Below are 26,017 nucleotides of genomic sequence, written 5' to 3'. Positions count from 1 at the left end.
AATCTATTTTGCTAATCATCTTAATCAGAGTATGCAGAGCATAATTTAACATTTTTCTTCTAACTCAGGGCCTTCACATGACTATTAATTAGCACACTGCAGTAAGAGAATGATGCCTTAAAGGACTATTAAGAGGTGGAGGCCTTCTTGCCCTGATCTAAATGGCACCAGATGGCTGTCTAATTAGTTACCCTGCTGCATCTACATTTCACTTCGGAGCTGCTATCTCCTTTGCAGAATCGCAGTTAACAGAGCCTACTCATTATTTTTCACATTTATTTGACCTGATGTCTTATATAGTCTGAGGAAATAAAATTACAAAATTGATTACATTTTAAAACTTAATTATTTTGATTAATGTAAAGGTTTGTCTTCCGTCTCACCCAAAGAGTAAATATTTTATACAAATAACAACATTCATGTGAGTGTGACTACTTGCCCCCAAGCTTTTTTAGTGTACTTCAGAAATTGCCAGTTGATGTTTTTAAGGTTTAAATTTTGAATCCTGGAACATAAATGAATATTTGTTTGTGCCTATAGGTGAACATCTCATTGCAGATTTGTAATATGTAGTTCACACTTAGGGCTTCCTTAGTGGCTCAGATGGTAAATAATCTATCTACTAGTGCAGGAGACCCAGGTTTGACCCCTGGGTCAGGAAGATTCGCTGGAGAAGGGAATGACTACCAACTCCAGTGTCTTTGCCTGGAGAATCCCATGGAGAGAGGAGCCTGGTGGGCTACAGTATATGGGGTTACAAAGAGTCAGACACGATTGAGCAACTAACAGACACAGACACAGAAACACACACACACACACACAGAGTTCACTCTTCAGCCCACCACACAAAAAAAACATTACGTGTATTTTCAAGGTACGACTACCAAAATAGTTAAAAGCAATGAATTGCGTCATGCTAGTGTTTCATTTTATGGCACCTCTGAGATGTCATAAAATGAGACATATGTACAGAGTATAGAGATCTCAGGGAAATATCTTCCCTAGCAGCAATAACCATATTAAAATAACCACTTCTTATGTATTTTAGTCTATAATTTTCTTAAGATGAATAAGTAGTAATTTTAATTGCAATAAATTTACATATGTCATATATGCTCAAAAGGACTATATAGAACCCAAATGAAAGAAAACCATGAAGATGTACCTCCCAAATCAATTCAGCTGAGTTCAAATTACTAGTTATTAAGAGAATACAATTATTTAAATATATATTAAAGATATATTTAGCCAAAATAAAGATATATTAAATCTATCAGAAATTTACTGCTGTATTCTCAGATTTGGAATAATAAATATTTTATAAAATTTAATTATTTTTTACTGCACTCGGTCTTCATTGCTTTGCACTGGCTCTCTAGTTGCCATGAGCAAGTTTTAAACTGCAGTGGCTTCTCTTGTTGCAGAGCACCGGTTCTAGGCTATAGAAGCTTCAGAAGTTGTGGCATGTGGACTCAGTAGCTGTGGCCCACAGGCTCAGTTGCTCTGTGCATGTGGGATTCTTCCCAGACCAGGGTCAAACTCATGTCTTCTACTCTTATCCACTGCATTACCAGGGAAGTCATGATTGGTCTTTTAAGATTTTGAGCTTGAGTTGATAAAATAAAGCATTTCATAGGTTTTCTTCAATTTAAAAACAATCTAAACCATTTTGACTTACTTCATCTAACCACAGTTGAATTCATGACCTTTTTTTTTTTTACAATAGAGCTTTAAAAAATGTACTTTTCATCTGACTCCAGCTTTTTTGTCTTTTTCTCCAAGCATAATAACTTTTCTACCTGGAAACAAACTAAATATGATCATTTAAAAATTGATATTTTGAAGTTATGGTTTTGGAAAATACAGATTCTCCAATTTTTAGAGATAAGAGTTCTAACTGTAGCCTTGATATGTGAATTTTCCACCTCTTTGCATATATGCAAAATGTTTTGGTTATGTATCTCTATCAAGAAAGGGAGGACACCATTAGCATTTCCTACTATTCTTGCTTTTCAAATGCACTATTTCATGTTTCAGTGCTTGTGATTGTCAGATTTAGGTGTCCAGTTGGCTGGATTTTAATCTGTAGTCATTTAATCAAATACTAATTTAGGTGCTGATATGAAGATATTTTACAAAACTGATTAATATCTACAATCAGTTGACTTCAAGTCCTCCATAATCTGGGTGGATCTGATCAGACAGTTGAAAGGCTTTAAAAACAGAACCAAGATTTTCCTGATTAAGAAAAGAAGACATTATAGGGCTTTCCTGGTGATCCACTGGCAGAGAACACGCCTATCAATTCATGTGACACAGATTCAATCCCTCAGCCAAGAAGATTTCACATACCTTAGGACAAGTAAACCCCTATGTGGCAACTACTGAAGCCCACATACCTTGGAGTCTGTGCTCCACAACAAGAGAAGTTGTCACAGTGGGAAGCCCACGCATCACAACTGGAGAATAACCACTGCTTGCCTGGTGGGCTGCCGTCTATGGGGTCTCACAGAGTCGGACACGACTGAAGTGACTTAGCAGAGCATAGCATAGCCACAGCTAGAGAAAGGCCTTGTGCAATGATGAAGACCCAGCACAGCTACAAATAAATAAAAGTAGACATTCTGCCTGTGAACTGAAACTCCCAGCCCCCACAATGGTGTAAGACAATTCCTTGAAACAAATTATATCTATATACCCGCACACACACAACATATATGTGTACACATATAAACATATACTCACACATATACATTTATACACACTCTTGTTCACTACTTCTTTATACTTCAGTTGTATTGTTCAAGTGATAACTTCTCTAATCTGAAAATAATTTGGCTATCTTAAACTTATATATAAAATAAATAACATCAAAATTACAAGGCTTTTGAATACATTTGTTACACATATACATATATATGTGTGTGTGTATGTGTGTGTATATATATGCCTTTAGAAAATAACAATCAAAACATGCACAATCAATAATGCTCTTAGTCTAACTCTGTCCATATCACTGCTCTTTGGGCATCTTTTTGAAGAATGTTTCTTGCTCCTATTCTGTTCTATTCTATTCCCATATTACACACTACCCAGTTTTCAAAAATATTCCCTTAATTTTCAATGTGCCAGCTTCTGAAACCAGAAGTATTTCTCTTGATAAAAAGAACTTTTAGTGTTACCATTTTACATAACTGATGTAAACTATATTCATCATAAAATGCTATATAACAGCAGAAAGAAAAAAAAAGCAACTAAACACAAACCCAGATATACACACCATACACAACATGCATATATCCATTTCAATTAGATTGTATACAACTATGAATAATTTTTATCCTGGTTTTCATATTTTATGAAACTTTCATGTTATTATAATTTATTCCTGTACAGTAGTTAATGGTTGAATATTTTATCACATTGGCTTATCTTATTTAAATCCATTTTAACATTTTTGGTTTTCTCCTGAGTTGATTTTTTTATTTTTTAAATTTATTTAATTTGGAGGATAATTACTTTTGATATTATTAAATCAATACTTATTCATAAATCTTTCCATGTCTTAAATCTCCTTTGATTAAATTTTTCAATAAAAATCCTTTTAAATAGAATAAATATATTTAGAGCTTAAAAAAATTACTTTCAAATTATTTTGCTGAAAAAGACACTGTTTTTACATTTCCACCAATAATAAACACATAGCTTTAGAAATCATTGTACCTAATATATATGATATAAAGATTAAAACATATTATATATATATATATATAATATATATATATATAATTTTTGTTGGGAAAGATTGAGGGCAAGAGGAGAAGGGGCCACTGAGGATAAGATGGTTGGATGTCATCACTGATTCAATGGACACGAGTTTGAGCAAACTCTGGGAGATGGTGAAGACAGGGAAACCTAGCATGCTGCAGTTCATGGGGGTCACAAAGAGTCAGACATGATTTAGTGGCTGAACAACAACAACAAGTATTTATAAATATACCTCACAGATGCATATAATTTATTTATATACTTATTATAACATAAATGTTTAAGTATATTGGTATATATGAATATAAGAAGACAATGTTGCTATATCATAGTTTTAGTGAAAGTGTTAGCTCAGTCATATCTGATTCTTTGTGACTTCATGGACAATAGCCCACCAGGATCCTCTATGGAATTCTCCAGGCAAGAATACTGGAGTGGATAGGCATTCTCTTCTCTAGTGGATCTTCCCAACCCAGGGATTGAACCCTAGTCTCCTGTATTGCAGCCAGGTTTTTATGGTCTGAGCCACCAGGGAAGCTCATAGTTTTAGAAGTCCCTTCTAAATAATAATTGTCACAGTAGTTAAATATGCACATGCAACAGGGGATGTTGTTATTCACTTCAGTTTGACTAATTCACTAAAGAGCTTACAGCATCACTATGTATCCCTTTTTATTATAAAGATTTACTAGAGATGAAAAGGAATTTTCCTGAAAGCTAATGCAAAGACCACTTTATTACAAAAGAATAGAGGGTAAGGGACAACTTTGAAGGATCTGGTGAAAAATGTATCATTAAAACAGTGAGACTGAAGCACATTTTCTCTGGTTCATAAGAAAAGAGAGAGGGGCAGGGAATTCAAGACTCTGCTTTATCAATATTCAGTCTGTCCTCTGTTGAGTGGAAATGTACTTACACAAAATTTTGATAACAGGAATGAGAAGGAAAAAATCATTCTGTGATACTAGTGAGAGTCAAGTCTATTTTTATATTTTAAAGTGTCTTGCTCAAATGTTGCATCTTAACAAAAGATTCAGGATCTTGAATAGCTTTAATACTTCACTTCATGACTGAAAGTTCATTTAATTTAAAGCATAAAATCAAGTATTTCATGAAAAGTCTCAAGAGCTTGACAGTTTCCCAACATTTGAGTTTTCTTATCATTCACTGCAGAGTAAAACTAATGGCATGTGGTTGCACAAACTCAAAAAGAAAATGCAACTGAAGCTGAAATTAGTAATTTTTCCCTACTAATATCCGAAAACTAAGATCATGGCATCCGGTCCCATCACCTCATGGGAAATAGATGGGGAAACAGTGGAAACAGTGTCAGACTTTATTTTTTGGGGCTCCAAAATCACTGCAGATGGTGACTGCAGCCATGAAATTAAAAGATGCTTACTCCTTGGAAGGAAAGTTATGACCAACCTAGATAGCGTATTCAAAAGCAGAGACATTTCTTTGCCAACAAAGGTTCATCTAGTCAAGGCTATGGTTTTTCCTGTGGTCATGTATGGATGGGAGAGTTGGACTATGAAGAAGGCTGAGTGCCGAAGACTTGATGCTTTTGAACTGTGGTGTTGGAGAAGACTCTTGAGAGTCCTTTGGACTGCAAGGAGATCCAACCAGTCCATTCTGAAGGAGATCAGCCCTGGGATTTCTTTGGAGGGAATGATGCTGAAGTTGAAACTCCAGTACTTTGGCCACCTCATGCGAAGAGTTGACTCATTGGAAAAGACTCTGATGCTGGGAGGGATTGGAGGCAGGAGGGGAAGGGGATGACAGAGGATGAGATGGCTGGATGGCATCACTGACTCGATGGACGTGAGTCTGCGTGAACTCCAGGAGTTGGTGATGGACAGGGAGGCCTGGCGTGCTGCGATTCATGGGGTCGTAAAGAGTCGGACACAACTGAGCAACTGAACTGAACTGAACTGAATATCTGAAAAATTTCCAGGTTTGATGATTTGTTTGTTACTTAGCTTCTTAAAAAATAACTAAATTTTAATTTATATTTTACTAGAATATCAATATCCACATATGCTTGCTTGCCACTGTCATAACATCAAGTAAATATGAGCTAGAAATTCTAATTCAGCAGGATAAAAACAAACTATGTATATACAATTTTTAAAAACCTACAAAACCACAAAAAGTTGACCAAAACACTTCTCTAAACTTATTTGGTCTGAGAGGACTGATTTTAAGCTCATAAACGTAAAGTTTATGAAATGCATGTTTTAATTTTATGATAACTATTTTGCCTAAAGGATTTTGCTTCTTTCATTTTACTTAAGATTTATTTGTATTTGAGGTCATGCTCCCTGTTGCACAGATTCTGTGGCAAAGATTCATGTGCAGAATATTTATTAGAAGAATATTTAATAAAATATACTCATAGTAAGAGACAACGAGAAACAGGATGGCCCAGATAGAAATTGAGCAGTGGTTAATTTGGAAAACACCAACCACACAGAAATTTCTGGAGCTGAAAAGACCTTTCAGAGTTGTTTCCAATTCAGATATGAGGGCCATGCTTTCTTAACCTACTGTGGCTGTCCTGTTCCTCCTACTTAATTTTAATTGAGTGTGGGCTGCCTCTGATGAGAGATCAACTCTTGTGACAACTTCTTCAGTTATATGAATTAAAAACAAAAATTTCTTTGCATTTGGTCTTATTATTAAAAATGAATTACAGTGCATTATTAAGCAAGTATAAAATTTTAGCTTTTGTCAAAATAGTGGGACTAACTTTGAACTGATTATGGACTTTTATTTCACTTATCCTACTTTTTTGAATATCTACTATATAAAAAGAATGGCTATTATAATGTAAAAAAATATAAAGTATAAAAATGCAAAGCAATTCTCATGGTCTTGAGTAGATAATAGAAGAGATGATTGTTCAAATAACTGCAAAGCATTGTACTAATAATTTGAGCTGTTATAAATCAAGTTCTTGGATATGCTAAAGTGAAAGATACCAATTATAGGGCTCAGAAAAGTTTTGATAAGAGTTAGCACTTGTTTGAATTTTTAGACTGAATTAGAGCTTTGAGAGGCAGAGATGAATAGCAAGATCCTTCTAGGCAGAAGGATGTGCATTAGAAAGAAATAGAAGTATTAAAGTACAAAGTACTGGAGGGAACAATGATTATCTTAATCTGAGCCATATGAACAGAAGAGCTTCCCAGGTGGGGCAATGGTAAAGAAACTATCTGCCTGTGCAGGAGACACAGGAGACACACGAGGCCTGGGTTTGATCCCTGGGTCAGGAAGATGCCCTGGAGTAGGAAATGGTAAATCATTCCAGTATTCTACTTGGAAAATTCCATGAACAGAGGAGTCTGGTGGGCTACAGTCCATGGGTTACAGAGTCAGACATGACTGTGCATCTGAGCATCCAGGCATGAACAGAAGTAATGTTAGATTGTAGCAACTTAGATTGTTCCATCCCTCAGAAGTCAGACTAGACTCCACTTCCTGTCTTGTGGACATAAAGGACAGTGATGCTCTAATGACATCATCCACAAACTACTCCTATCCCTGTGCTTTCTCTCAGGCTCCACAACAAGCTAATCAATGGCCTTATCCACTTTAGCTCCAAAAGGTATTTCAAACTTGACCACGTCTTGCCACTATTCTAGCACCGCAAGTATAATTCTAACCCTCATTTTCTGTCAGCTGGATGGTTGCAGTAATCTAATAGGACTCATTACCTTAGCTCTTGCTTTCCTATAATCTATTCTCTGGACAGCAGATGAAGCCGTCTTTTACAAATATAATTCAGATCATTGAACTCTTAATTTTAAAGGCTTCCAGTGACTTTTTATGACACAGAGATTAAAAGCCAAAATCTAGACCTTTACATGCAAGGTCTGACAGAATTTGTTTTCTGCCTATTGTTCTTGTTTTCTCTCTTAGAATTATTTCTTTTGCTCATGAATCGTTGAGTTTCTAACACCTTCCAGGTTTGTTACATTTGGGGATTTTGTTATTTTTTTTCTGAGCCCTGATGGTCACATGGCTGTTACCCTCACATCTCTATTTTGTCTGAAGTATTACCTCTGAAAAGTATCCTTTGCTAAGTGAGCATCTAAAATAGCTTTTATGTGACCATTCTCAACCAAATACATTTTTAATGACATTTTATCCTGTTTATTTATGTTTATTTTCTGTTTCTCCCAACAAAATGGAAATTTCATGAAAATAGACCTTAATATTTTTTCACTGTGTAAACAGAGTCTAGAAATGTAGATGGCAATTTTTATATGGAGGCCATAGATTATTAGTAAATGATAACATTATTCATTATAAAATATCTGTCAAGTTGGGTATTTCATAGATTTTTAAAATAAAATTGAAATAGTAATTTTGGTGAGTCTTGGTAAACTATCTTTTCAGAATATGAATCCCTAAAATATTCTAAAAGCTAATTTTAATGTATTCACAAATATTAAGTAATCTTAAGAACTGTATGAAAATTAAAGTTTTCAACAGAAGTGTGTATTTTCCAGATAGACTTTCCTGAAGGATTTAGGAATGATGTAAGATAAGCATTAGACAGCAAAAACAACAACAAAAAAATCTCATTGATTAAATCAAAGATATACAAACAGTGTTAAAGGGAAAAAATAGCTAGTAGGCCTAAAAGGACATGAAATATTAGTGGAGTATGTATAAATTTATATAAGGAGTATATCTAATTTATATGTATTTATATAAAGAGTATACATACTGTGCTTATTGGTCAAATAAGCACACGAGAGGAAATCATAGAACAAATATCAGCAATGCCCATTTGGTAAATAGTCTGCTGGCTCTTTGTAGGAGACTGTGGTTTGATCCCTGGGTCAGGAAGATCCCCTGGAATCAGTCGTGTCCGACTCTGTGTGACCCCTTAGACAGCAGCCCACCAGGCTCCCCCCGTCCCTGGGATTCTCCAGGCAAGAACACTGGAGTGGGTTGCCATTTCCTTCTCCAATGCATGAAAGTGAAAAAGTAAAACTGAAGTCACTCAGTTGTGTCCAACTCCTAGTGACCCCATGGACTGCAGCCCACCAGGCTCCTCCGTCCACGGGATTTTCCAGGCAAGAGTACTGGAGTGGAGTGCCATTGCCTTCTCCGTCCCCTGGAGTAGGAAATGGCAACCAGCTCCTGGAGAATCCCCGGACAGAGGAGCCGCAGGCAGGCTACAGTCCCTGGGTCACAAAGAGTCAGACATGATTGAGCAACTTACATTTTCACTCTCATTCTGTCATGGTCTGATAGGAGTGTGTATTGATTTAATAGATCTGCCATCAGATGGGGTCCTAAATACCTCTACAGTATGAATAATAACTTAATTAATACTAGCTGCTTTCGTCCTTGAATCTGTGCTAACCAAGCCAAACTCCCATATTGGACCATTTAAAGGGAGCAAATGAACTATTTATGCAGGCTTAAACATTCCAGCATCTGTGACACATATATCTCATTGTAAATTAATGTATTGGCATCATCCTTATATGCTTATTTAATGTAAATCCACTTATGAGAGATGGATTTGCTCTCTTCGTGCTGACAAAATCATTTTCTATGCCAGAGGGCAAGATACAGGACTCTGGCAAATTTACCAAGGTAATGAAGGCCATTTGTGTAGCTTTTGGGAGATAACCTTAAGGTCTTTGCTTTGGGGACACACAGAGCATTGACCTTTGCTGAGTGTACTACAGAATTTTCTTATTTTAATTTCTAGAGTCTCTCTCCTTTAGAAAAAAATGAGAACACATTTTAATGATACAAAAATGTAATATCTTTGAAGTAAGCTCTTAAGATCTGAACACATTTCTATCACTTTGTAGTCTGTAATACCAAGTGAAGAAGAGTTTTATTGTATTTATTCATTCATTGAGCAATCATACTCTTATTTATCCTGTAATACAAAACTAACAAGATCCTTATATTCACTGAGTTTATCTTTCATTTGCATATGTGTAAGTTATACTAATTATACAAATAAAACTGTATAAAATCCCTATATAACAGAAGTATTAGACAGATTAATGATATTTTAGGCTCTAGGAAATGTAATTTCAAAACCTTTGCATAGAAAGTGCACAGTCTATTTGAAGAACTGAATCAATCTTGGCTAAAATGCTAAAAGCGAGGAAGAGTGCTCTTAAAATAGTTTTGATCATTAAAGGGCTGAGACTTTATAAATTGAAAAAGTGGGGAACATGTGGAGTTATTGGAGTGAAAAATTCTTTGAGTTATCTGATTTTCTTCTTCTAAATTATATATTAATAACACATAAGGAGAAAATAATGGTCCCCAAAGATGTCAGTGCCCTAATCTTTAGAACTTGTGAATACATTACTTTAAATGACAAAAAAGTTGGGTTTTTTTTCAACATGAATAAAATTAAAATTTTGACATGGGAAGATTATCCTGTACTATCCAGATGGACTCAGTGTTGTCATAAAGGTAACCATGTTGTTACAATGTTGGTATCCATTGTTGTCATAAGGGTAACTCAATGTTGTTACAAGAAACAGGTGTGAAGGTCAATGTTAGAGAAGAGAGATGGAGAAACAAAGCAGAGATTGGAATGATGCTCTCTGAAAATAGGAGAGGCAATGAGCCAGGGAATGCAGGAACCTTCTAGAAACTGTAAAAGGCAAAGAAACATATTTTTCCCAGAGCCTTCAGGAGAAGCAAGCTCTACGAACACCATGAAGACTGATTTTGGACTTCTATCTTCCAGGACAATAATACATTTATGTTATATTATGCCAATAAATTTATTTGTTATAACACAGATAGAAAGAAAACTATCACAAATATTATGTGGTTTGATTTTCATTCTACATTGTTAAAGATTGAATGTTCTATGTTTTTCATGTCAGGCGCTCAGTCGTGTCCGACTCTTTGTGACCCCATGAACTGCAGCACGCCGGGCCTCCCTGTCAATCACCAACTCCCGGAGTTCACTCAGACTCACATCCATCGATTTGGTGATGCCATCTGGCCATCTCATCCTCTGTTGTTCCCTTCTCCTCCTGCCCCCAATCCCGCCAGCATCAGAGTCTCTTCCAATGAGTCACTCTTCGCATGAGGTGGCCAAAGTACTGGAGTTTCAGCTTTAGCATCAGTCCTTCCAAAGAACACCCAGGACTAATCTCCTTTAGAATGGACTGGTTGGATCACCTTGCAGTCCAAGGGACTCGCAAGAGTCTTCTCCAACACCACAGTTCAAAAGCATCAATTCTTTGTTGCTCAGCCTTCTTCACAGTTCAACTTTCACATCCATACATGACCACTGAAAACCATAGCCTTGATTAGACGGACTTTTGTTGGCAACATAATGTCTCTGCTTTTGAATATGCTATCTAGGTTGGTCATAACTTTCCTTCCAAGGAGTAAGCGTCTTTTAATTTCATGGCTGCAGTCACCATCTGTAGTGATTTTGGAGCCCAGAAAAATAAAGTCTGACAGTTTCCACTGTTTCCCCATCTATTTCCCATGAAGTAATGGGACCAGATGCCATGATCTTCGTTTTCTGAATGTTGAGCTTTAAGCCAACTTTTTCATTCTCCTCTTTCATTTTCATCAAGAGGCTTTTGAGTTCCTCTTCACTTTCTGCCATAAGGGTGGTGTCATCTGCATATCTGAGGTTATTGACATTTCTCCCGGCAAACTTGATTCCAGCTTGTGCTTCTTCCAGCCCAGTGTTTCTCATGATGTACTCTACATATAAGTTAAATAAGCAGAGTGACAATATACAGCCTTGACGTACTCCTTTTCCTATTTGGAACCAGTCTTTTGTTCCATGTCTAGTTCTAACTGTTGCTTCCTGACCTACATACAGATTTCTCAAGAGGCAGGTCAGGTGGTCTGGTATTCCCATCTCTTGAAGATTTTTCCACGGTTTATTGTGATCCACACAGTCAAAAGCTTTGGCATAGTCAATAAAGCAGAAATAGATGTTTTGCTGGAATTCCCTTGCTTTTTTGATGATCCAGTGGATGTTAGCCATTTGATCTCTGGTTCTTCTGCCTTTTCTAAAACCAGCTTGAATATCTGGAATTTCATGCTTCATGTATTGCTGAAGCCTGGCTTGGAAAATTTTGAGCATTACTTTACTAGTGTGTGAGATGAGTGCAATTGTGCAATAGTTTGAGCATTGTTTGGCATTTCCTTTCTTTGGGATTGGAATGAAAACTGACCTTTTCCAGTCCTGTGGCCACTGATGAGTTTTCCAAATTTGCTGGCGTATTGAGTACAGCACTTTCACAGCATCATCTTTCAAGGTTTGAAATAGCTCAACTGGAATTCCATCACCTCCACTAGCTTTCTTCATAATGATGCTTTCTAAGGTCCACTTGACTTCACATTCCAGGATGTCTGGCTCTAGGTGAGTGATCACACCATCGTAATTTTCTTGGTCATGAAGATCTTTTTTGTACAGTTCTTCTGTTTATTCTTGCCACCTCTTCTTAATATCTTCTGCTTCTGTTAGGTCCATACCATTTCTGTCCTTTATCAAGCTCATCTTTGTATGAAATGTTTCCTTGGTATATCTAATTTTCTTGAAGAGATCTCTGGTCTTTCTCATTCTGTTGTTTTCCTCTATTTCTTTGCATTGATCACTGAGGAAGGCTTTCTTATCTCTCCTTGCTATTCTTTGGAACTCTGCATTCAGATGCTTATAACTTTCCTTTTCTCCTTTGCTTGTCACTTCTCTTCTTTTCACAGCTATTTGCAAGGCCTCCTCAGACAGCCATTTTGCTTTTTTGCATTTCTTTTCTATGGGGATGGTCTTGATCCCTGTCTCCCGTACAATGCCATGAACCTCCGTCCATAGTTCATCAGGCACTCTATCTATCAGATCTAGTCCCTTAAATCTATTTCTCACTTCCCCTGTATAATCATAAGGGATTTGACTAAATGGTCTAGTGGTTTTCCCTACTTTCTTCAATTTAAGTCTGAATTTGGTAATAAGGAGTTCATGATCTGAGCCACAGTCTTGTGTTTGCTGACTGTATAGAGCTTCTCCATCTTTGGCTGTAAAGAAAATAATCAATCTGATTTCGGTGTTGACCATCTGGTGATGTCCAAGTGTAGAGTCTTCTCTTGTGTTGTTGGAAGAGGGTGTTTGCTATGACCAGTGTATTCTCTTGGCAAAACTCTATCAGCCTTTACCCTGCTTCATCCGTACTCCAAGGCCAAATTTGCCTGTTACCCAAGGTGTTCCTTGACTTCCTACTTTTGCATTCCAGTCCCCTATAATGAAAAGGACATCTTTTTTGGGTGTTAGTTTTAAAAGGTCTTGTAGGTCTTCATAGAACCATTCAACTTCAGCTTCTTCCGTGTTACTGGTTGGGGCATAGACTTGGATAACTATGTTATTGAATGGTTTGCCTTGGAAATGAATAGAGATCATTCTGTTGTTTTTGAGATTGCATGCAAGTACTGCATTTCGGACTTTTGTTGACCATGATGGGTACTCAATTTCTTCTAAGGGATTCCTGCCCACAGTAGTAGATATTATTTACTATAGTTAATTAAAACTATAAATCTAGCTCCCTCGGGCATAGGGCCATAGTTCTGACTTCCCTAGGGTCAGGCTATGTCCATCATACATCACATTATTTATCTATACTTACCTGAAACATACAGACTGCCAGTTATTGCCCCTGAAAAAATGGGTTTATTTGGACCAGCAGAGAATTGCAATTAGGGATCTGCAACCACAAGAGAAAAGAATTCTTTTATAGAAGGGAAGTCAGGGGGGCTATAGTAAACAAAGAGTACATGGTACTTGCCAGGAAAAGAGGGGTCTTTCTTCTTCTTGTGGGGCTATGTTATCATTAGAGAGGGGTGAAAACTCCCTATTCCGGTCTCCGTACTCAATTTTGTTGAGGTTTCTGCTTATTCCTTTTTATTCTTGCTAATCGATTTAATGTAACAAATTGAAAAAAATGTATATTCAAGCTATTGATTTTCCTCAAAACCAAATTTTAGTTCTTACTCCACTTCTGACTTTTATCACCTGTATCAGTTCAGTTCAGTTCAGTTGCTCAGTCGTGTCCAACTCTTCGCGACCCCATGAATCACAGCATGCCAGGCCTCCCTGTCCATCACCAACTCCCAGAGTTCACTCAGACTCATGTCCATTGAGTCGGTGATTCCATCCAGCCATCTCATCCTCTGTTGTCCCCTTCTCCTCCTGCCCTCAATCCCTCCCAGCATCAGAGTCTTTTCCAATGAGTCAACTCTTCACATGAGGTGGCCAAAGTACTGGAGTTTCAGCTTCAGCATCATTCCCTCCAAAGAGATCCCAGGGCTGATCTCCTTCAGAATGGACTGGTTGGATCTCCTTGCAGTCCAAGGGACTCTCAAGAGTCTTCTCCAACACCACAGTTCAAAAGCATCAATTATTTGGCACTCAGCCTTCTTCATAGTCCAACTGTCACATCCATACATGACCACTGGAAAAACCATAGCCTTGACTAGATGGACCTTTTTTGGCAAAGTAATGTCTCTGCTTTTGAATATGCTATCTAGGTTGGTCATAACTTTCCTTCCAAGGAGTAAGCGTCTTTTAATAGGTGCTGACTAAGCTGCCTGAGGAACTTCAGGCTCTGACCAAAATGTAAAGCTCTCTGTTTTTTTCTTTCTATTTTTTTTTTTTTGCAAACATTTTTCATGGAAGTTTCCCATAACTATCAATGCATTAATAACTTGTGAATTTGCTTTTCCTAGTAGCCTTGTTATTAAAATATGACCAAACTTACTAGACTTAGACTTAACTTTTAAAAGACATGACTTAAAATGAGTTTTCTGATCTTGGTTAACAAACAGCCTATTTGTTTCCAGTCAACATAGAAAATTATGTGACATTTAAAGGACACAGCTTGACCCTAGGGATGTCCGAAATTTGGCCTTATTCGCCAGGGAGCTAACATTGTAGATTTAGTTAACTATAGCAAATAATATAAATGTCATAGTTTTGAGATGATTGTTAAATAATAGAGTATATTAAAAAAGAGCAAGGCACCTGGCATATAGAGGCTGTTGGATCATCACCATCGCTCTTCCAATCTGTCTCTTGGTTTCCTCTAATCAGGTCAATCCAACTGTATGACTCATTTTTCAGGGAGCTTCTTTTGATAGACTCAGTAGCCAGGGGAACCTGAGACTGTTTCCTGTACCAGAAAACAGAATAAATCCAGAAAGCATATATCAGTGAACGCCAATATTTCACTACTGACTGCTTAAATCAAGCCTGCAGAAGAGAGTTTGGAGGGTATATTTTGGTGTCCCAAGTCTTACACTGGTGATCTGGTCATTCCACTGGAGGCATCAATCCGGTCTCCTTCCATTTCACATCAGTGCTGTCTCTGCAGTGGAATATCATCTGACAGGGAGTTTAGATGCAGGCATCACCTACTGTTTCTGTGACGAGTATCTGACACGAACTGACTTTTAAAATTACAGGTACCCAACCAGATTCATGTGCCATGTGCTGACACTGGATGGTGCCAAATAAATATTATATGAGTCATGGAATTAAAGGGTTGAGGTTACAAAGGATGAATTAGCAACATTCATCCCCATCAAACATTTTCTGGCTGGCACCATTTGACATAAAAGAATCCTTTTCTCCCTTGATCTGTGGGTTTGTGTGTGTGAGCACATATGTGTGTGTCTGTATTTGTCATTTTCTTTAATTTAGAGTAGAAAGAGGGAGGGTATCTGTTTTCCAACCTCTCACCCATTTCAGTGAAATGAGTAAATTTTTAAAACTCCCCCCACCCCGCACCAGAACAAAAAACCAAGTTTCTTAGTGGGACTTTGGAGAGGTTGGAGTAACAACAGGTCCCAGGCATGCTAAGCATTTCTAAGCCTGAGGGAGAAGGAGAGTACCGCAACAGGAGGTGATACTTCCTCCAGTGCAGACATAACAGATTAATGCTTAAGAAGCTATTCTAACCTGAATCTGACTGCAAATGGATTCAAACCATCTTTATTGCAACCCTCTCTAGGATATCTCACTGATGATTTAGAGAAGACAGGATACATTTTGGAGGCTTCTGGAGTCATGCCTCACTCAGTAAAATATTTATATTGAAATCATCTTTATAATGACTATAACAGAGTTATACTGCACCTTTATAATGCAAACTCTCTCTAAAACAACCTATAATTACAGTTTATCACCTATAAGGTTTATATTTTGGAAACCTTGCCAGAGCATAACATATCCAAAAACTGCTGATTTAATGGCCATAAATTTACAATTTTAAAGCAACTGGCATGCGTTCCAAATTCTGTTGTTACCTAACCTTTATTTATGTCTTTGCAACTAGCAGACATCAAGGGGTAAAACTGTACTATACAGATAGTACTGCAAATATAATGCAACCCAACCTCACAGGTTTATAATGAGCAATAAACCTGATTTATTAAACATACTCTATTAATGTTGCACCAAGGATAAAGTGATTATGGCGTCTTTTACATTGTCAGAATTTACAATGATCATTTCTTCTTAAGAAAAGAGCCACATCTTTATAAAATAGTCACTTGACTCTGACATGCTGGGCTGTGTAAAGCTGATAATGAGTTGAAAATGAACACTGTCAGCAGTATGTTCTCTGAAATATACATGCCGTTTGAATCAAAACAATAGTAAACAACCCTTTACTTCTTTCAGAAGGAAGTTGCTATTTAAATGTCTAGAAAATATTCCTTGAATGAGTGTGAACCAATAGAAGCATAAGCTTTTGAAATTTGAAGTTTAAAATAAGTCCCTAAAATTCAAATGTCAAGGATATATATAGAAATAAAAATATCAGGCATTAAAAACATTTGACAATACAGGGCAACAAGATAACATTTTTAAAAATCTTGGAAAATCAAAATCTTTCATTTATAGTTACTCATAGTATTTTCTGGTGAATAAATTAAGTGAAGATTATATAAATATGTGTATTATTAAAATATTAAATATATACATATATTATACATAATATTTATAAGCTTTATTTTTTCTACAAACTTATTAGGTGAACACAACAAAATAAACCAATTCTGAGAAGTTTCCTGAAGAAAATATTTTTTTTTCCATTTATAAAACAAGATATCTTACTTCTCTGTATCACACATTTCATCTCAGGGAGTTTTAGCTGAGCCTACACTAAAAAGCCTCTTGATGAAAGTGAAAGAGGAGAGTGAAAAAGCTGGCTTAAAGCTCAACATTCAGAAAACGAAGATCATGGCATCTGGTCCCATCACTTCATGGGAAATAGATGGGGAAACAGTGGAAACAAGTGTCAGACTTTACTTTTGGGGGCTCCAAAATCACTGCAGATGGGGATTGCAGCCATGAAATTAAAAGACACTTACTCCTTGGAAGGAAAGTTATGACCAACCTAGATAGCATATTCAAAAGCAGAGACATTTCTTTGCCAACAAAGGTCAGTCTAGTCAAGGCTATGGTTTTTCCTGTGGTCATGTATGGATGTAAGAGTTGGACTGTAAAGAAAGCTGAGCACCAAAGAATTGATGCTTTTGAACTGTGGTGTTGGAGAAGACTCTTGAGAGTCCCTGGGACTGCAAGGAGATCCAGCCAGTTCATTCTAAAGGAGACCTGTCCTGGGTATTCTTTGGAAGAACTGATGCTGAAGCTGAAACTCCAGTACTGTGGCCACCTCATGCGAAGAGTTGACTCATTGGGAAAGACTCTGATGCTGGGAGGGATTGGGGGCAGGAGGGGAAGGGGACGGCAGAGGATGAGATGGCTGGATGGCATCACCAACTCAATGGACGTGAGTTTGAGTGAACTTCAGGAGTTGGTGATGGACAGGGAGGCCTGGTGTGCTGCAATTCATGGGGTCACAAAGAGTCAGACATGACTGAGTGACTGAACTGAACTGAACTTTTTTAGGCACTAGGAAAAGTCTGTGGCTAAGAGATGACCAAAAATATTCACACCATCCTGTTAGTAATATAGATTTTTTTCAGTGTCGGTTAAGTTACACTGAAGTAGCCAGTATCAATTCTTCCGTAGTTATTTTGGTCAGTAATACCAGAGGCCTGACTCTCCTTCCACTTATTTGGTTAAAATATTTAATTCCTCCCCATATTAAACTCTTGATGCTGCAACATCTTTATGAGCAGAGACTATTCTATTACCTCTTGAAGTAGGGTTTAGCCAATTCTGATTCTAAGACTTAAGGGATCTTATATGCTTCCCTTTGCTCTTTACTGCACCTACAATTTCCATTAAAACAACATCCCTCAGTTTCTCTTAAGCCCAGGTCTTAAGAGAAAAATGAGGGATACAGGGTGTTGACCCATTGAGCTGAGCCCGACTTGCTCATCAATGTCCAGTCATCATAGCCTAGAGCAGAATCTCACCAAGGAGCCAGCAGCTTTATAAGAATAAATGTTTATTGTTGTATGTATGCTTATGTATGCAAATGAAGTTATAGTGTTGGTTTTTTACTAACAATAGCTAAGTGATATGGTGGCTCAGATGAGGATGGTAACAGTGAAAACACTGTGCTCAGACTTTGGATATACTTTCAAAACATAACCAGAAAGATAAAATGTATGAGATAAAAATCTAAAGGATAACTCCAAAGTTTGAATAACTAAAAGGAGGGAGTTACATTTTACTGAGATAGTTAACTAAAGGTTGAGTATAGACCAGTTAAAGTTTTAAACATAGCATTATGAGCAAAAGGGTGCTCCTTTAAAATTCATGTATTGAAGTTCCAGCTCCCAGAACCTCAGAATATAACTATATTTGGAGAAAAAGCTTAAGTTAAAATAAGGCCATTATGGTAGGGCCCTCATCCGATATAATTGATGTTCTCATAAGAAGTGGAGGAGACACCAGGGATGCATTCACCCAGAGGAAGGACCATGTGAGGACACAGCAACAGGGTGACCATCTGCAAGAAGGTGGAGAAGGCTCAGAAGAACCCAACCTTCTGTCACCATGATCTTGGACTTCCATTCTTCAGAACTGTGAGAAAATAAATTTCTGCTGTTTAAGCCAGTAGCTTGTGCTATTTTGTTATGGCAACTTTTGTAAATGAATGCAAAGGTTTTTCACAGACCTTATATTGACTTTGGGAGCCAGATAATTCTTCGTTGATGGGGCTATCCTGTTCACTGTAGAATGTTAAGCAGCATATTTGGCCCCTATGTACTTGACATCAGTAGTAACCCTTCAGCTGTCTGTGACAATCAAAAATGTCCGTAGATACTACCAAATGTCTTTGGGATCTAAAATGACAGCTGATTGAGAATCTCTGTTCTAAACTAAGAGATCCCACAGAAGCTCGGGAAATTTTAATAATTTTCCTCATCCAAGGTCTGTCTTTATGACGAATCTAGATATGAATTGAAAACCCAGATTCATCTGACTCCAAAGGCAATGTATTTGTCAACGCAACCTATTATTGCTGGCAGAATGGTCAAAGGTGTATGGTTATAATGGGACCCAGTGGTGAATGAACAGGACTGAAATATTCCTTGAGAAAATGTACCCTGATTCCGAAGCACAGTTCAGAAAGTGCTACTGAGGTTCCAGGTAAACAATATTGGTAGCCCTGATTTTTGAAACGAAAATTAATGGATCACTTGGAACTCATAATTCCATGAAAATCTCCACTTATCTGCTTGTTCCAATTTTACTACTGATATTTCTTTGAGCCAGATGATATCTATAATCGTAAGGTAAGGGAAAGCTTTGAGGTGTCAAAAAATCTATTAATAGAATAGGGGAAAGACACAAAGAACTGCAAGAATATTACTTAATTTTCAATTAGTTATCTCAATTATCTACTTTGTTCTTATCTGACACATTTCACTGTGAACGGCCTGCCATGCAAGATTGTATTTTCTCTATTATTTTTATACTCTTCGCGTTTCATAGTACACTTACCTATAGTCTGAACTTAATAAAAATTCAAGTTTTATTAGGGCTTCCCCAGTACGGAAGCCCTAATAAAAGTATACTGAATGATTAAATAAGTGAATGTACCATCATAGTAAAATAGCAAAAAAGAAATAAAGAATCCAAAAAATTAAAAAGAGAGTGAGATTACAAAACCAGAAAGTATCTGTGTTATGAACAGGACAAGAAGATACTGAGGTTTTGGTTTACAAGTATAAGTGCATAAATTAGCCAGGAAAAAAAAAAAAAAAAGAGAGAGAGAGAGAAAGAAAGAAAAATGAAACAAAAACATCCATATTCTGTGGTCCAATCTAATCTGTCAATGTTTCTGTAAAGACCTTGACAAACTGTTAGGAGTTAAGAATTGAAAGGGTCTTGGAAAGGCAGAAATAAAGAAAGCTTACCAATGGTTTTTATCTAGCAGTGTCAGCTTGGCTCATTTTTTCTGGCATTTTAATGCTAATTTGTTAGAAAAAGAGTCTAGGATTCAGAGGACTGCAATAATTTTAATTATGTTTGGCCTGAAGCACATAGCTGCACAGTGAGTGGGAGTAAGCACTTCTTAAATTTCCTAGTGAGTATTTTCTGAAAACTGCATTGCAAAAAATACATGTGAATATCTGTAATTTAAGAAAAACACTTCAAACAAACTCAAAAACAAAATAATCAAAGAAACATGTTTTGGAGACACTAAAAGCAAAGTAAAAAGGATTTGTAGTCATTGTGGGAGAGAAAATTGTCACAGGCTAGAAATAAGTTTATAAGATGATTTAAAAAAAAAAAAAAAAATGGGCAGAGTTCTGCAAATACTGCTGTTGAACCACCACAATGAACTCTGGTCTAACTGTGTGTTGTATCAAAATAGTAGACACACTTCCTATCATGTTTATACTTTAGATCTTTAAAAGTGCAGAATGCTACATTTTAAGTGGGCCACTGTGGAAACGTTTTGTTCCATTCATCTTGGGCTACTTAGACAAGCAAAAATCTTGACAATATCTCTCTTTCTCTCTTTTGTTTAATAGTTCTTCTGTGTATTCTTGCCATCTCTTCTTAATATCGTCTGCTTCTGTTAGGTCCATACTGTTTCTGTCATTAATTGTGCCCATTTTTGCATGAAATGTTCCCTTGGTATCGCTAATATTCTTGAAGAGATCTCTATTCTTTCCCATTCTATTGTTTTTCTCTATTTCTTTGCACTGATCACTGAGGAAGGCCTTCTTATCTCTCCTTGCTGTTCTTTGGAACTCTGCATTCAGATGGATGTATCTTTCCTTTTCTCCTTAGTCTTTCACTTCTCTTCTTTTCTCAGCTATTTGTAGGTCCCTTCAGATAACCATTCTACCTTTTTACATTTCTTTTTCTTGGGGATGGTTTTGATCACTGCCTCCCGTACAAGGTTACAAACCTCCATCCATAGTTCTTCAGGCATTCTGTCTACAGATCTAATCCCTTGAATCTATTTGTCACTTCCATTGCAAAAACATAAGGGATTTGATTTAATGGTTGAGTAATACTCCATTGTGCATATGTACCACAGCTTTCTTATCCATTCATCTGCTATGGAAACGTAATTAGCCTCTAATTAAAATTTTTAAAAAACTACCATTTTATAGTACATCAGAAATACAAAGAAATAAAATGAGACATTATATGCTTTCAAAAAAAAAGGGGGGATTTGATTTAGGTCATACCTGAATGGCCTAGTGGTTTTCCCTACTTTCTTAAATTTAAGTCTGAATTTGGCAACAAGGCGCTCCTGATCTGAGCCATAGTCAGCTGCTGGTCTTATTTTGCTGACTGTATATGGAGCTTCTCCACCTTTAGCTGCAAAGAATATAATCAATCTGCTTTTGGTATTGACCATCTGGTAATGTCCATATGTGAGTCATCTCTTGTGTTGTTGGAAGAGGGTGTTTGTGGTGACCAGTGCATTCTCTTGGCAAAATTCTGTGAGTCTTTGCCCTGCTTCATCTTGTACTCTAAGGCCCAACTTGTCTGTTACTCCAGATATTGCTTCACTTCCTACTTTAACCTTCCAGTCCCTTATGATGAAAAATACATCTTTTTTGGTGTTAGTTCTAGAGGTTTTTAGGTCATCATAGAACTTTTCAGCTTCTTCAGCATTAGTGGTTGGAGCATATATTTGGATTACTGTGATATTGAATAAAGTTAATGAAACAGTAATGACACATTATTTTAACTAAATCTTGTATCTTATTCAGATTTAATTAATTTTTAAATAGTCTTTTTTGTTGTTGTTCCAAGATATTATCCAGGATGCATTGTATCTAGTCTACATGCCTATATGTGTCATTAGGGTCCTCTTGGCTGTGACGTTTTCTCATACTTTCCATGTTTTTGATGACCTTGACAATTTTGAGGATTTTGGTCACAAGTGTTATGAAATTATAGACAACTGGGATTAGTCATGCATTTTTATCAAGGTTATACTGACATTATAATCTGTCAAAGGATGACCACAGTGGCAAAGAGTCACTCTCATCACATCATATCAAGGGTACATACTATCAACATGACTTGTCAGTGTTGATGCTCACCTTGATCACAAGGCTGAGATAGTATTTGTCAATTTTTTCCACTATAAAGTTACTCCTTTCGTTCCTCCTTCTACACTGAACTTTTTGGAATTAACTGATTATGTATAACAAGACTTATGATGTAAACAGTTATGCTCTACCGTCATGAGGACAAAGTACCTACATAAGTTCTTCTTCATGGGAGACCTGCAAATTTACCTCCATCTATTTATTTATCACTCTGAACTCATGGATATTCATTTCACAGTTCGGATTATCACCCATTGTTACTTTATTTTCTTGCTCAATTTTTACACCTTTGCTTATTGGCTTCTGTTTCTCTGACATATCTACATCACTGTGATCTTTTTTTGAGCACTTCTTTATATTCTGACACTACACCATGATCAAAGTTTCGTGCATATATTTCCTGCTCAGTTTCTAAAATATAACACACTCTAAAATTCTGAATATCTACATAAACTACAACAAATAAAAGTAAATGCTTTCTTTTTAAAAGTAAATTCAAATTTATTATTAACAAAATTTATTTAATTGATAATTTGAAGAATTTTTGGCATGTGTATGTTTATATAATGTTAACTATTATTGTATTTTAATTTAATTGTTTATTATATAGTATATATTAATATATCCATATATACATACATTTATGTTTATATGCACACACTCATACACACACAGGCATTCTTTTGAAAAAAGTACATCACTAGCCAAAATTAGATATGGATTCTAAAAGCTTACTCTTAGCTTTCCAAAATTTTTATAATACTATTTTTAATGAAAATCTATCTCTATTACATAACAGATATAAGAAACTTTTCATAAAATCCAAATTTTGAATTTTACATCATCCCCGTGGAAGGCTGCAGTCCATGGGGTCACTGAGGGTCAGACATGACTGAGCGACTTCACTTTCACTTTTCACTTTCATGAATTGGAGAAGGAAATAGCAACCCACTCCAGTGTTCTTGCCTGGAGAATCCCAGGGACAGGGGAGCCTGGTGGTCTGCCATCTATGGGGTCGCACAGAGTCGGACACAACTGAAGTGACTTAGCAGTAGCAGACTTAGCAGCCATATAAAATTATGGAAATTTTGACAGGATTTTTTATTTGGCTTTCCAAATAAAAATGATGACCAAAATTCTATTTTGAAAAAATAAATTGAAAAATTGAAAAAATAAATCACCTCAAGCCACAAAGAACTAGTGTTAAAAAACATATATTTCTTTTAGAAAATCATTTAATTTATTCTAATTTTCTTTAAAATGATCACATTTGAATAGGTTGAACATTTTAAATGGATCTCTGTATTATGGATATTTGAGTATTCTTTTAAATAGCAACAGTATTTCATTTCAGGCTCCCCATGATTCTAAATAAAATGTAAGTGTTAGAAATGTAGAGAATCAATTTTTAAATTCCATTAATTACCAGGTGAAAAAGATGCTAGAACTGAATATTTATAGGCCCAAAGCTAAATTATTCCAGGTAGAAAAGGCAAGAAATTACACTTCATTTCAGCTCAGTCAGTCACTCAGTCGCATCTGATTTTTTGGGAGCTACTGGACTGCAGCATGCCAGGCCTCCCTATCCATTGTCAGCTCCTAGAGTTTACTCAAACACATGTCCATTGAGTTGGTGATGCCATCCAGCCTTCTCATCCTCTGTCATCCCCTTCTCCTCCTATCTTCAATCCCTCCCAGCATCAGAGTCTTTTCAAATGAGTCAGTTATTCACATCACGTGCCCAAAGTATTGGAGTTTCAGCTTCAACATCAGTCCTTCCAATGAATATTCAGGACTGATTTCCTTTAGGATGGGCTAGTTGGATCTGCTTGAAGTCCAAGGGACTCTCAAGAGCCTTCTCCAAAACCACAGTTCAAAAGCATCAATTCTTCGGCGCCCAGCTTTCTTTATAGTCTAACATTACTACTCACATCCATACATTACTACTGGACAAACCACAGCCTTGACTAGACAGACCTTTGTTGGCAAAGTAATGTCTCTGCTTTTTAATATGCTATCTAAGTTGATCATAACTTTTCTTCCATGGAGTAAGTGTCTTTTAACTTCATGGCTGCAATCACCATCTGCAGTGATTTTGGGGCCAAAATTTAAGTTTGCCATTGTTAACAATGTTTCTCCATTATTTGCTATGAAGTGATGGAACCTGATGCCATGATCTTAGTTTACTGAATGTTGAGCTTTAAGCCAACTTTTTCACTCTCTTTCACTTTCATCAAGAGGCTCTTCAGTTCTTCTTTACTTTCTGCCATAAGGGTGCTGTCATCTGCATATCTGAGGTTATTGATATTTCTCCTGGCAATCTTGATTCCAGTTTGTGTTTCATCCATCAAAGCATTTCACATGATGTACTCTGCATATAAGTTAAATAAGCAGGGTGACAATATACAGCCTTGACATACTCCTTTTCCTATTTGGAACCTGTCTGTTGTTCCATGTCCAGTTCTAACTGTTGCTTCCTGACCTGCATACAGATTTCTCAAGAGGCAGTTCAGGTGGTCTGGTACTCAAATCTATTTAAGAGTTTTCCACAGTTTATTGTGATCCACACAGTCAAAGGCTTTGGCATAGTCAGTAAAGCAGAAATAGATGTTTTTCTGGAACTCTCTTGCTTTTTCCATGATCCAGCAGATGTTGGCAATTTGATCTCTGGTTCCTCTGCCTTTTCTAAAACCAGCTTGAATATCTGGAAGTTCATGGTTCACGTATTGTTGAAGTCTGGCTTGGAGAATTTGAGCATTATTTACTAGCATGTGCTGCTGCTGCTGCTAAGTCACTTCCGTCATGTCCGACTCTGTGCGACCCCATAGACGTCAGCCCACGAGGCTCCCCGACCCTGGGATTCTCCAGGCAAGAACACTGGAGTGGGTTGCTATTTCCTTCTCCAGTGCAGGAAAGTGAAAAGTGAGAGTGAAGTCGCTCAGTCGTGTCGGACTCTTAGCGACCCCATAGACTGCAGCCCACCAGGCTCCTTTGTCCATGGGATTTTCCAGGCAAGAGTACTGGAGTGGGTTGCCATTGCCTTCTCCATGAGATGAGTGTAATTGTCTAGCAGTTGGAGCATTCTTTGGCATTGCCTTTCTTTGGGATTGGAATAAAAACGGACCTTTTCCAGTCCTGTGGCCACTGCTGAATTTTCCAAATCTGCTGGCATATTGAGTGGAGCACTTTCACAGCATCATCTTTCAGGATTTGAAACAGCTCAACTGGAATTCCATCACCTCCACTAGCTTTGTTCATAGTGATGCTTTCTAAGGCCCACTTGACTTCACATTCCAGGATGTCTGGTCTAGTTGAGTGATTACACCATCGTGATTATCTGAGTCGTGAAGCTCTTTTTTGTACACTTCTTCTGTGTATTCTTGCCACCTCTTCTTAATATTTTCTGTTTCTGTTAGGTCCATACCATTTCTGTCCTTTACCGAGCCCATCTTTGCATGAAATGTTCCCTTGGTATCTCTAATTTTCTTGAAGAGGTCTTTCCCATTCTGTTGTTTTCCTCTGTATCTTTGCATTGATCACTGAGGAAGGCTTTCTTATCTCTTCTTGCTATTCTTTGGAACTCTGCATTCAGATGCTTATATCTTTCCTTTTCTCCTTTGCTTTTCACTTCTCTTCTTTTCACAGCTATTTGTAAGGCCTCCTCAGACAGCCATTTTGCATTTTTTGCATTTCTTCTCCATGGGGATGGTCTTGATCCCTGTCT

Source organism: Bos mutus, chromosome 14 (genome assembly GCF_027580195.1).
Source record: "Bos mutus isolate GX-2022 chromosome 14, NWIPB_WYAK_1.1, whole genome shotgun sequence".
Lineage (NCBI taxonomy): Eukaryota > Metazoa > Chordata > Mammalia > Artiodactyla > Bovidae > Bos > Bos mutus.
Note: the sequence above shows the minus strand (reverse complement) of the source record.